Source organism: Eptatretus burgeri, chromosome 10 (genome assembly GCF_056783735.1).
Source record: "Eptatretus burgeri isolate ZD-2024b chromosome 10, Ebu_testis_v1, whole genome shotgun sequence".
NCBI classification, from domain to species: Eukaryota; Metazoa; Chordata; class Myxini; order Myxiniformes; family Myxinidae; genus Eptatretus; species Eptatretus burgeri.
Window position 1 is genome coordinate 52,268,269 of NC_140970.1, and position 12,071 is coordinate 52,280,339.

The following is a 12,071-nucleotide window of genomic DNA, read 5'->3' on the forward strand; positions in this document are numbered from 1 at the left end:
AATCATAACATCAAGGACCCAGTGCAAGGTATACCTGCTTCAACTTTTCTTTTATGCCATCAAAAACAGCTGCGCTCTTGAATTCCTTCGGATTCACGTCATTTGAAGGAGCCATCACAACCCTGCACAATGCACATACAACACGCACGCAAGCCATACAGTTATTGCCGACAGTTCAAATAAATGTTCCCTCTTCACAAATTTGTTTGGTTTTTGGATAAAGATTTCCCCTGGTGCAATGTAGGTGGGGCATTGCAATATAACTCTATTCTCATTTTGGAGAGAAGATTAAATTAACACTAACTCTGCATTGGAAGGCAATGGCAAACAACCTGATGTAACATCGGGCAAAATAATACGAGTGACCTCAGAACAACTTGGAATTACCACAAAAATGCAACTCGAAATTGACATAGCTATTGAAATGAGAGCGAGAGATGAACCTTCAGAGTTTAGGCTTTATTCCATTTGATTGGAGTCGCTTCTGTGGGCACACCGGGGAATACAGGTTCAGCTAGGAGTACATAAGCAGTAACGTATACATGTGCGATTAATCATTGCAGAATAAATCCGCGTAAGCACGGAGTTCGATATAATCTCCATTCTCACCAGTCAATGAGCACCTTCAGTTAACGAGCATCAAGTGAACAGCCGATGTAAATGGCAATGCCCCGGGGACAACCACTCGTGCCGCAGAGACCTCCCCTTATACGCGAGACGCACAACATGTGATCCCGCGTCATGTCCCTCAATTCACCTCAATTCACCACATTCTCCCCACCTTTAAAATGTAACTAGGGGCCCATCTTACACACCATGATTGCTTTAGCACTATAGGAGTATACATTTCAAGCAACGCGGACTAATAGGTCTACAGAAGCATACATGCCAAGCAGTGATTATTTTGAGTTGTAGGAGCATGGAAATGAGCATCGATATATGATATAATGAGCATATAGGAGCATGAGCAGCGAGAATGCCGTTAATCCCCTTTACAGATTGAGTCGTCGAGGGGGCCTTATTCGTCGACCTCTCCGGGAGTAAACGGCAGTTTCACTTGAGGGAGACTCCCGATCCTCTTGGTGAGCCTCGACTTATGCCGGGGATGACTCCTCGATCGCTCTCGGGTGGAACGCGGCAGCCCCGTCGCCCGGCGGAGTTCCTGGGGGGGGGGAACACCTGGGGGGGAAATGTCAGAAGGAGGAGTGCCAGAAGGTGGTGTACCTGCGGGAGGAGTACCTGAGGGAGCCAGATGGCGAACCGACACAGTGGTCTCCCTGCCATCCGGGAGCCTGACATGAGCATACTCTGGATTAGTGTCAATGAGTTCGACCCCCTCCACCAGGGGTTCATACTTGCTTTGTCGTACCGGGCGTTTCATGAACACTGTACCGGGATGGGTCAGCCAGTTGGGCACCGTTTGACCGTCAACATAACGTCGTTGGTGAGTAAACATTCGTTCGTGAGGAGTGGCATTGGTGGACGTGCAGAGCAAAGAGCGTATGGAATTCAGAGCGTCGGGAAGGGTAACCTCCCACCGCTCGGGGCCCAGTCCTCTCGATTTCAGCGCCAGAGTTACGGCTTTCCAAATAACTCCATTATACCATTCCACCTGCCCGTTTCCCTGTGGGTTGTAACCCGTCGTTCGACTAGTTGCTATGCCGAGCTCTAGTAGGAATTGTTTTAGCCCGGCCGACATGAAACACGGCCCTCTGTCTGAATGTATGTACGAAGGTCTCCCAAACATAGCGAAGAGGTCAGAGAGACATTTCACGACAGTGCCCGAGGTCATATCCGAGCACGGAAATGCGAAAGGGAACTTTGAATATTCATCAACAACGGTGAATATGTATCTGTTGTCTGTCTCGGTCGGCAGGGGCCCTTTGAAGTCGATGTTTAGTCTCTCGAGAAGGGGAAGTGGCCTTGATCAGTCTGCCAGATGCCGCGCCATAGAATCTGGGTTTTAGTTCAGCACAAACAGGGCATGAAGCATTCATTTGTTTAATATCTTCAACAGAATAGGGAAGATTTTGTCTGCGCACGAAATGTGCCATCCTGGTTACCCCCGGGTGGCACAGAGACACATGGAGGTCTTGCAAAGCCTGACTGATTGTTGCCGAACTGTAGACCCGGGAGAAGGTATCTGCAGCAGGGTTTTCTTTCCCGGGCCGGTAAACAATGTCGTAACTGTAGCAAGCTAGGTCTATCCGCCATCTCATAATTTTTTCATTCTTAATTTTCCCGTTATTTTTCCCATCAAACATGAATGCCACGGATCGTTGGTCCGTAACGAGCGTGAAGTGGTTTCCCAGTAAATAATGTCTCCATTTCCGCAGCGCTTCGACGATGGCGTACGCTTCCTTCTCTATCGCTGAGTGTCTCTGCTCGCTTCTAGAGAGAGTTCTCGAGAAGAACGCGACCGGCCGCCCAGACTGATTAAGTGTAGCAGCTATGGCGTGATTTGAAGCGTCGGTTTCCACCACGAAGGGCACCGAGCTGTCGATCGATAAAACCACGGACTTACTGATATCATCCTTGAGGTTGTGGAAAGCTCTTACAACAGCGGCATCTGGTGGAAAGTTTTGCAATGCACTAGGGGATGTATTTTCTCGGAGTATTGCGAAATCCATCTCGCATAGTAAGCGAACATCCCGATCACCCGGCGCATTGTTTGCAAGTCCTGAGGTGGTGGAAGCTCACGGAGCGGGCGCAATCGCTCAGGATCAGGCTTAATTGTGCCGTCGGCTATTGTGTAGCCGAGAAGGTCAATTGACCTTGCCGAGAATACGCATTTCTCGTAGTTGAGAGTCAGATTATATTTTCTAGCAATGCTCAAGAATCTGTCCAGATTCCTATCATGTTCCCTCTGATCCCTACCGCACACTGTGACATTATCCACGTAAACAAAAGTGTCTTTGAGGTTTTCATCTGAGATGATGTCGTCCATAACCCGTTGGAAGCAAGCTACCCCATTCGTGACACCGAAAGGTATTCTCCTGAATTGGTAGAGGCGCCTCCCTGCCTGGAATGCACTGTAAGGTTTGTCTTCCTCTCGGATGGGAATTTGATGATAGGCGCTTCGCAAGTCGATGGTACTGAATACCTTATAATTGGCCACGCGTTCGACCATCTCGTCTATGCGCGGCAGGGGGTAGGCATCGAGTTGGGTGAAGCGATTGACCGTTTGGGAATAATCGACAACCATTCGTTTCTTATGGTTCTGACTGCTGGTTACTAACACCTGTGCGCGCCATGGCGAATCGCTCGGTTCTATAATTCCCTCTTCCAGTAATCGCTTGGTTTCGAGTGATGAAATTCATGTCAGCAGTGGTATATCGCCGCGATTTGATCGCTATCGGTTTGCAGACCGGCGACAAGTTAGCGAACAGCTGGGGACGTCACCTCCGCGGTGGTCAACGCATTTAAAATTAGACGAGGTTTGCTTCCTCCAAAGGGTATTTCGACGCTCGTGTGCTGCTTGAGGACATTATGACCCAGAGGTACGTCTGCGCACAAATCACGAAGCACCAGTACCCTTACATCCCGATGCGTGTACCCTTTTACGTCCAATTCAACATTGCAGTACCCTCGTACGCGGGATTGTAGTGAGGTGGCGGCCATGCATACCGTATTGTCAGTCGGGTGGATTACCCATTTCCTGCCCTTCACTAGCGAGCTGTTGACGAAACTTTCAGAGCTACCGGTATCAATCAGTGCCTCAGCCATATGCCCGTTAATTCGTACGTTGATGATAGCCTTGGATAGATTCCCCGGGGAGGCTGCAGTTAATTTATTCTGCGAGTAGAGAGCCGCAGAAGTGGGTTTATTTCTCCTTAGAGTAGATTTACATACCCTGGCATAATGCCCTTTCTTGTCGCAATTCATGCATGTGGCATCTCTGGCGGGACATTTTTGACGAGGATGCCTTTTGTACCCACAAAAGAAGCATTTACCAACCGGAGCAGTTGCTGAGGAGTTTGACGAGGTCTGGGTATCCGGCTCCTCGGGTGTTTCTCCATCCCCTATGTCTGGCTGTGTCTGTGCCAGTGGGGTTCCTTGAGTTCCCACCGTAGCAGCGTTCATTAGCAGCATCGGTGTCCCAAATGACTCAGATTGCTGCTGAGCCGTATCCATCGCTCGTGCCTGATCGACTACCTTGTCAAGAGTGGGTTGCGCTTTCTCTAGTAAGCGTTGCCGTATGTGGGCTGATCTGAGTCCTTGGATGAATGCCTCCCGTGTGGCTTCCTTTCGGTGTTCCTCGGCGTTTACGGCCCGGAAGCTGCCGTCTTTTCCCAGCTGATTCAGAGCTTGCAGGAACTGATCGATTGTCTCCCCGGCTGCTTGCTTGCGTGTGTTGAGAAGATGTCGTATGTATACCTCGTTCTTGGGCTTCACGTAGAGCGCTTGCAGCACGTCGATCGCTGCTTCGTAAGTGTCGCACTCCGAGAAGAGCCTGTACACGCTGGGCGAGACATGATTCACGAGAGCGGCAAATTTGTCGGCTCCTTCCTCGATGATGGTCAGATAGTGTGAGAAGGAACAGAACCAATGCGACCATTTCATTTCTGCGTCAGTCGCGTTTGGGTCTGCGTCGAACCTCTCTGGTTTGTAGATCTTGTCCATCGTTGGTTGAGAGAGCCGAGAAAATTAAATGGAAGAAATTGAAATGAGAGCGAGAGATGAACCTTCAGAGTTTAGGCTTTATTCCATTTGATTGGAGCCGCTTCTACGGGCACACCGGGGAATACAGGTTCAGCTAGGAGTACATAAGCAGTAACGTATACATGTGCGATTAATCATTGCAGAATAAATCCGCGTAAGCACGGAGTTCGATATAATCTCCATTCTCACCAGTCAATGAGCACCTTCAGTTAACGAGCATCAAGTGAACAGCCGATGTAAATGGCAATGCCCCGGGGACAACCACTCGTGCCGCAGAGACCTCCCCTTATACGCGAGACGCACAACATGTGATCCCGCGTCATGTCCCTCAATTCACCTCAATTCACCACAGCTATGAGATGAATAGGCCCGTGGGGGACTGATGGTTAGTTCCTCAACAGGTGGGGTGACCGGAGACAGGACCGATAAAGTGGATCCATTCGTTGGTTTTTGAGAAAAGGATTTTTGAATGAAATATGAATATTTGGGGCAAAACCCCACATTAACCCCGGTTAAATGGGTGGATCCTGATGGGGAGCACAACCCTATGAGACCTTACTGTCCTGATGCATCATACCAAATTTTGTCCATATCATTCAGGTAGTTATTTTGAAGATGTTTTCATGAAAATGAAAGATTCGGGAGGGGTCCATGGCCCATTTCTGGGGGAGATACGGCCATGAGGAGCACAACTTAAGGTTAGGGCATGGTCCCGATGCCTCGTGCCGATTTTGGTCTGGATCTGTCTGACGGTTTCGAAGAAGAAGATTTTTGAACAAAAGACCAATATTTGGAGCAAACTCCCCGTTTAAACCCCTTTATCGGATGCACATCCAGATAGGGAGCACAACCCCATGAGATCTTACTGTTCTGATGCATCGTACCAAATTTGGTCCATATCGGTCGAGTAGTTTGTGAGGAGAAGATGTTTTAGTCAAATGTTAACCGACACGGACAAATGGACAGACACTGGGACCCACTTTAAGCTTATTTTGGAGAAATAACCTAAAATAAATAAAGAAATAAAAACGACTGTGCCCAAAATCTCCCAAATCACAGATTGTATGGCAACTTCTATTCTCTCAAGATATGGACAGATCCAGGAAGAGAGGCAAGGGTGCAAGGAGTTCAGTCCCATTTTTCTTTAAAAAAAAAAATGCATTATAACCTGATCGATTGAACAATTTTACATCAATTTCAAAAAAGGTTCACAAGATAACAGCTAGGGGAGATAAGGGCCATAGGAGTCTAACGAATGCTGCACACCTCTGATGTTGGCCTTGCCGTTCAGAATGTTGGTACTGCTGAAACAGTCTTTTGGCATGGGTTATGCTTGTTGGTTTGGCATTGGTTTCCTAGCAATGCTTCAGAGTAGGAATTTGGATTTGGACATGGTGCTGATAATAGTTCACCTACTCTTTGTGGAGGACACCATGAGATGTGCAACATGCACCAACTAACAACTACTGCTGGCAGATGTGACGCCCAGTTTAACATCCACTGAGGGAAAGCAGACACATTGATGAATCAGCCTGCCTGTGAAACATCAGGATGACAATTTATAGCTGGGTTGGGATTTGAACCCAGGGTTGACAGCTTAGAGCGAGTGTGCATACCTCTCGGCTATCCTGCCGTAATGTGGCGATTCATCGCTTTGGAACTGAAAACATATTTACCTCCGCCACCAAAGGTGAAGGAGGTTATGTTTTCACCCCTCTCTGTCTGTTTGTTTGTGACTTGAAAAAAAATTTCACTGAGTATGTTGGTCTGTAGTGTCTGTCACACGATTTTTGGCTACAGTTTTCAAGAAATCATTCTGATTTTTTTTTTTTTGTGTGTAGGCGACCGGCCAAGGCGACAGCAACACTTAATTTTGGTGAAGGCCTGAATCCAGATCCGAATCTGAGAATTTTTAAAGTGATTCTTCATCATTGAGAAATAGGGCTAAAAACGATATATAGCACAATATCTCGAAAGGTTATGGATAGATTCACACAAACCTTGGTGGACAGGTTGGAAGTGCCACAAGGAAGAATTGATTCAATTTTGGTGAAGATCTGAATCCAGATCTGGATACGAGAATTATTTCATTTTTAACTGATTTTTCACCATTGAGAGATGGGGCTAAAAACAACATTGCATGATATCTCAAAAAGTTGTGGACGGATAGAATGAAACTTGGACAGGTTGGGTGCATTCATTCTGGTGGAGGTATGTGCTCTCCCGAGAGCCGTTCTGTTTCGACAAGTTGTCACTGAGTGATTTTTCATTTGTCTCTTTTTCTGTGTGCAGGATATCTCAAAATGTTGTGGACGGATAGAATGAAACTTGGACAGGTTGGGTGTATTCATTCTGGTGGAGGTATGTGCTCTCCCGAGAGCCGTTCTGTTTCGACAAGTTGTCACTGAGTGAGTTTTCATTTGTCTCTTTGTCTGTGTGCAGAATATCTCAAAAAGTTGTGCACGGATGCAGATGAAATTTGGTGGGCAGGTTGCATGTGTGACAAGGAAGATGTAATTCAATTTTGGTTAAGATCTGAATCTGGATCAGGAAACGAGAATTATTTAATTTTTAAAGTGATTCTTCACCATTGAGAAAAAGGGCCAAAAACATTATATAGCATATTTCAAAAATTTATTGGGCCCGATATGTTCTCGTGGATCAAGCATTACACGGCGGAGGTACGTTCTCTCTCGAACGCCCTTTTAGTTTTCTCATTGCAATCATCGAATTTATTTTGCCTTCCTAATTCTGGAAAAATCCCCATGGAGAACCGAGCTGCAGTACCGCCATGGAAGCTTGAAGAGATCGAAGCTTGCAGAGCACATGCCAAGTGGCTTAAACACTGAAGCAAGCACTCCAACAAAACGTTAAATTTTTATATGTATCTATCCATGTCAAAGTGACAGGTCGTATAATGAAAGCAGATCGTATAAAATAGGAAATGCATAAAATGAAATTGCACATTTTCAGCGAGTGAGTAATACATTAATATATACCTTTAATAATTTTTCGTTATCGGTATATATTAACCATTTGAACTCAGCTTCTTGGACTCCCACCCTAGGCTCATTGGAGAAAAATCCGGCTGCTCTGGTATATAGAGGATTAAGTAGCGGCCAGTAAACCAGCTGCTTGGGTACATGAAGGTTTGAATAGCGGCCGGCAAACCAGCCACTCGGGTATATGGTAGCTTGAATAGTGGCTGGTAAAATGGTCACTCGGGTTCAAAGGGTTAATATATTTACATGAATCTTTTATAAAGAAAGTACATCACACAAATAGGTGAAAGAAACAAACTGCGTTTGTAATTGCCGAAAAAAAAGACTCCTGTGGGCTGTATCGCCATGGCTTGCAAAACAGCTTTGATCCTGTTGGTTAATTATTTTTGTTGCACTCGATGAAGTTCCACTTTCTGGACATTCATTAATGTTTTCCTCAGTCAAAATAATTGTCTGAACAGTAAAAAAAAGAAAGAGTTAAGCTTAATGCTTTGCTTACATAAATACAGTTGGTTATAAAAATTGCTAATTTGTTAATTTTTTTAGATTTCACAACAGATTTCAACACTTATTTAGTCCACGAGATCCGATTCTCAAATCAGATATAATATTTTGATTATATACTTTTATGAGTCTGTGAGAGTACATCATGTTTCCAAGGCAATAAATACAAGTTATGTTGTTCAACTTCCGTCAGCTAAGGGTGGGACGAGTAATAATAATTATTATGATAACGGCACATAATGATAATGACAGTGATAACTATGGGCGCTCGGAAGAGCGCATACCTCCGCCACGCAATGCCTGTTCCAGCAGAACATATCGGGCCCAATAAGGTTTTGATACATCATGCTATATATTGTTTTTGGCCTCATCTCTCAATGGTGAAGAATCACTTACGAATTGAAAAATTCTCGGATCTGGATCTGGATTCGGATCTTCACCAAAATTGAATCAATTTGTCCTCGTCACACACCCAACCAGTCCACCAAATTTCATCTGAATACATCCACAACTATTTGATATATCCTGCACTCAAACAAACAAACAAGTTGAGGTACATTCAAAGTACACTGCCCCCCATGCCAAATAAGTAAATAAATAATAAATCCTCCAGCACTTGACATTGCCGGGGAGCCTTTGGCGCTCAGCGATGCCACCTTTCAGACGGAATTGGGAGTAAACGTTTTTTTTTGTTATCGGTATATATTAAGTCTTTGAACCCTGAACTCCTTGGACTTTCGGCTTCCCCACCCTAGGCTCCCTGAAAAATCCGGATTAACTGATTTGATTGATTAACAATACAATAATTGATTGATGAACTGAAATGCGTCATTAGAATAAATAAATAATAATCGTAAAATAATTAATTTCGTAATCAATTGGCTTATAGCATACCGAACCAACCACTGTTTCATCCGAATCTGTAACTTTTTGAAAATCAAGTCATTCATCGAAAAATTAAATAATTAATTGATTAGTCAATAAATAAATAAACCCTTTATAGCAAACATATTGAGCTTCATACTTAGCGCGTGTACATGAGAGAATAGGAAACAACAACAACACAATACCCTGGCAATTTGGAATCCGTGTCATTAGCTATGACCCTTTTGCTTCCGGTTTTTATTTGCTTCCGGTTTTTATTTGCTTCCGGTTTTTGCACGGGGAATGATGCATGCCGGGAGATAAAGGCATCATCGGAGACATGAAAGACCCAAATAATATCAGACATGGTGTATATTTCCTCCACTGATTTTAATAAAGATATCTCCCCCATCATCAAAAAATAATTTTTAATCGTGATTTACATTATTTGATCGCTGATCCCGAATCCAGGCCGAAGTAACCGGAAATTGCATATACAGTTGTGAAAAAGTTATAGGTAAAGTCAGAAGCGAATGTAAGAAGAATTCTACGTTCACTTCTAGTATTTATTTTTGTAGATGAGATCCTGTTCTAGGCGGTGTAGTTGTTGTGAAGGTAATATAATGTTGAGGTAATATTAATTTTTTTAGATAAGATCCTGTTCTAGGCGGTGTAGTTGTTGTTGTGAAGGTAATGTTGAGGTAATATTAATTTTTTTAGATGAGATCCCGTTCTAGGCGATGTAGTTGTTGTGAAGGTAATTTTGAGGTAATATTTTATTTTTTTAGATGAGATCCTGTTCTAGGTGGTGTAGTTGTTGTTGTGAAGATAATGTTGAGGTAATATTAATTTTTTTAGATGAGATCCTGTTCTAGGCGGTGTAGTTGTTGTTGTGAAGGTAATGTTGAGGTAATATTAATTTTTTTAGATGAGATCCCGTTCTAGGCGATGTAGTTGTTGTGAAGGTAATTTTGAGGTAATATTTTATTTTTTTAGATGAGATCCTGTTCTAGGCGGTGTAGTTGTTGTTGTGAAGATAATGTTGAGGTAATATTAATTTTTTTAGATGAGATCCTGTTCTAGGTGGTGTATTTGTTATGAAAATTTTTTTTTTCAGATGAGATCCTGTTCTAGGTGAGGTAGTTGTTGTGAAGGTAATGTTGAGGTAATATTTATTTTTTCAGATGAGATCCTGTTCTAGGCGGTGTAGTTGTTGTTGTTAAGGTAATTTTGAGGTAATATGAAGTAGTGTTATCACGGTTATAGAAATGCACAAATAATTCATTTGATCTATAGTATACCCAATCACACCTTTATGACTAAAAAATTAACAACAAAACTAGAGAGTAAATACTCCAGCAGTTTTAAGTCTACCTAATTTTATAATAAAGATATCTCCCGCATCATCAAAAAATAATTTTTCATCGTGATTTACATTATTTGATCGCTGATCTCGAATCCAGGCCGAAGTAACCAGAAATTGCAGCATCGAATGTAAGAAGAATTCTACGTTCGCTTCTCGGCTTTCCCTATTCCATATTAGTGTGTATATACGCATAAAGTAAATAAAAACGAAAAGCACAAATATTTACCTTGAAACTGCGTTCTTTGAAAGAGGATTACATTTAAAGTGGGAAATTAGCGAAATTCAATTCAAAAATGTATCAAGCCACAGAGCACAAAATGTCGACCTATACTTTATGCCTTCATAGCTAGAACAAACATGGTGAACACCTGGTCGGATGGACCTCATTGTATTTTAAAATAAGTATCGATGTCGAAGTGCGAGGTGGATTACAAAAGGAGATCACACAATGAGGTTAAACAAAGCGATGTCCTTTAAAAATAAAAATGCACATTTTCAGTGGATGAGACACCTCCGGAGGCACCCACTGCACGGCACCGCGGGACCCAACAAAGGCTGAAACGAACGTCTAATCAATGTGAGATTGAAAGCACGGTTACTTTTTCTGGAAACGAACAACCAATCAGCTTGGAGAGTGCTCGCCAAGTGGCTTAAGCATTCAAGCAAGCACTCCAACGAAACGGTTGATAAGAAACGGCTCTCTTGGCACGCAATTGGCATTCACCGAACCATCATATTCAACATACACCTCCCGGAGATGCCCGGGATGTCACATATGTCCGAATTGGACAAATGAACACTTTTCTAGGAGTCGGAACTGCTTGTAAGTTCGATTCTGCAGATTAAATTTTGTAATTCTCCTCAGTTTAAGAGATACTTGCGGTGATCGCATGTGCACAAATGAAATAAAGCAACGGACTCTGATGGCTCCAGGTGTTTATAAACATTGCAATGTACCCAGTGATTCGTAGCTATGATGAACAGGCATTCGATAATATGAGTGAGGAAAGTGAAAAAAACAACTTTATCGTTAAGAAATCGTTGCGGCCTGTTACAAGTCAAGGCATGGTTGAGCTGGCTAAACAACATGGCGGCTTCAGACCCCAGCAAGGTTACCCAGGAAACGCCTGAAGACCCCAATGAGCAAGGTGACCGAGGATCGCCTGATGAAGGATACAATTAAATAGGGCCGTTAATTATCTTCAAAAGGGGTGTTTTAATTAACCCAAACACCCAATTTTTACTTGTACACTTCCTTATAGTTTTCTTCATATGCATGCAAAGTTTCAGGCTGCTAGGTTTTATGGTTTTGGAGTTATGGAGGAGACACACACATTGCCTATTATTAGTATAGATGGGGGCAGTGTACTTTGAACATACCTCTCGAGACTTGTTCATTGTACACTGCTCCTTCCTAATTCCATATCCAGGGGATGCATGACGTCATCGCTGGGCACCGAAGGAAGGGAGTACAGTATTTACTCCATTCGTTTTTGGGTAGTCGATCGAGTCAAAAAAATTTTTTTCGGAAAAAAAATTTTTTCCATTAAATAATTTTTTTTTGATCTATTGATCTACCCTTATTTGTTGGTCGTGGTGTCGGTCTGTCCGTGTGTGTGTGTGTTTGTCTGGGGTTTTGACCCCTTTGCAGTTGTTCGATTTGGGTGGTAGGA

The 12,071-nt window shown here is 43.4% G+C and overlaps 1 long non-coding RNA gene across 14 annotated transcripts in view; it reads right to left on the bottom strand.

The window, feature by feature from the left end:
• LOC147018567 (uncharacterized) overlaps positions 1-12,071 on the bottom strand; it is a 54,877-nt gene that overhangs the window by 18,255 nt on the left and 24,551 nt on the right. For 12 of the 14 annotated variants that reach the window (XR_015062453.1, XR_015062452.1, XR_015062450.1 and 9 more), the window contains one exon: positions 35-122. This is a non-coding gene — a long non-coding RNA (uncharacterized LOC147018567). Of the gene's footprint in view, positions 1-34; positions 123-443; positions 1,883-12,071 lie in introns of those variants that run through there. The other 2 variants (XR_015062451.1, XR_015062443.1) reach the window with 2 other exon arrangements.